The 1,415-nt window shown below is 44.8% G+C and overlaps 1 non-coding gene across 1 annotated transcript; it reads left to right on the top strand.

The window, feature by feature from the left end:
• Positions 1-584: 584 nt before the first annotated feature.
• Trnat-ugu lies at positions 585-659 on the top strand. Its single transcript has one exon. It is a non-coding gene; the product is annotated as a tRNA-Thr (tRNA).
• Positions 660-1,415: the final 756 nt, after the last annotated feature.

Here is a 1,415-nt window from a genome sequence, read left to right on the forward strand (position 1 = left end):
CCATAAACTGGCATAAAGGGTAAGAACAGAAGAATAATGCAGAGACTGTATAAAGAAGAATGATACCTGATAGTCAGGGGAAGGCAGGATTCGGTTACGATTGTGGACGGAGCCTTAATCAGTTACTATATATATGACGGTAGGATCTGTTCCCGAAAGATCAGTTACCGTTATTGACCATGCAGCTTTGCTAGAATGAAATGATAATTAAATGGACACCCTAGCTGTAAAGACGCGTTGATGTACTTCATTGGGGACATGTTGAAAATGTGTGCTCTCCTGCTTACATGGCATACGCTCAATCCATCTGAGCCACCGAGAGCACAGAGGATAGTGCGCCTGCAGGGACTTATCCCTTGCACGCTCCCCGTGAGACCCACATTCCCAACATGTCAACACCACTACATTTGTAGTGCGCTTGATAGATATTTGCCCATCATCCTCATTACTCGGGGCAGATTACCAAGTCCCGTACGAGTTGGGGCATAGCGTGTGCGTTCGCACAAGAAGGTCAATGGCCGGGAATCCATATTTTAACTATATATGACGGTAGTATCTGTTCCCGAAAGAACAGTTACCTCTGTGCTCTCGGTGGCTCAGATGGATAGAGCGTCTGCCATGTAAGCAGGAGATCCCGGGTTCGAGTCCCGGTCGGGGCACACATTTTCAACACGTCCCCAATGAAATACATCAGCACCTCTTTGCGGCTATGGTGTCTATTTAGTTATCATTTCATACTAGCAAAGCTGCATGGTCATCAACGGTAACTGTTTATTCGGGACCAGATACTACCGTCATATATAGTTAAAATATGGCTCCCCTGCCACTGACCTTCTTGTTCGAACGCACGCGCTATGCCCGAACTCGTACGGGAATTGGTAGATTAATCTGCCACGAATAATGAGTATGATGGGCAAACATCTATTAGGCGCACTACGAATGTAGTGGTGTGGACATGTTGGGAATGTGGGTCTCACGGGGAGCGTGGTAGGGATAAGTCCCTGCCTGTGCACTATCCTCTGCGCTCTCGCTGGCTCAGATGAATAGAGCGTGTGCCATGTAAGCAGGAGGTACCGGTCGGGGCACACATTTTCAACATGTCCCCAATGAAGTATATCAGCGCCTCTTTGCAGCTAGGGTGTCCATTTAATTATCATTTCCTAATCAGTTACTATTGGTTGCATTTTACACTTGCACACAATTTATTTTAAACCAGTAATTCCAGACTCAACAACAAATAAAAATACCACTTTTTATTAATTAAAGAATAAACAACTGTGTAAATAATAGTGTTTTCAGTGAGTTACGGTTTAGCATATCACCATTAAATACAGATACAGCAGATAATGTTTTAAAAGCAAGCCACTGTGATCTGGGCAGAAGGCCTCACACGCCAGGAATGGCGATAAATTAAG

The sequence above is a fragment of the Schistocerca piceifrons genome, chromosome 5 (genome assembly GCF_021461385.2).
Source record: "Schistocerca piceifrons isolate TAMUIC-IGC-003096 chromosome 5, iqSchPice1.1, whole genome shotgun sequence".
Lineage (NCBI taxonomy): Eukaryota > Metazoa > Arthropoda > Insecta > Orthoptera > Acrididae > Schistocerca > Schistocerca piceifrons.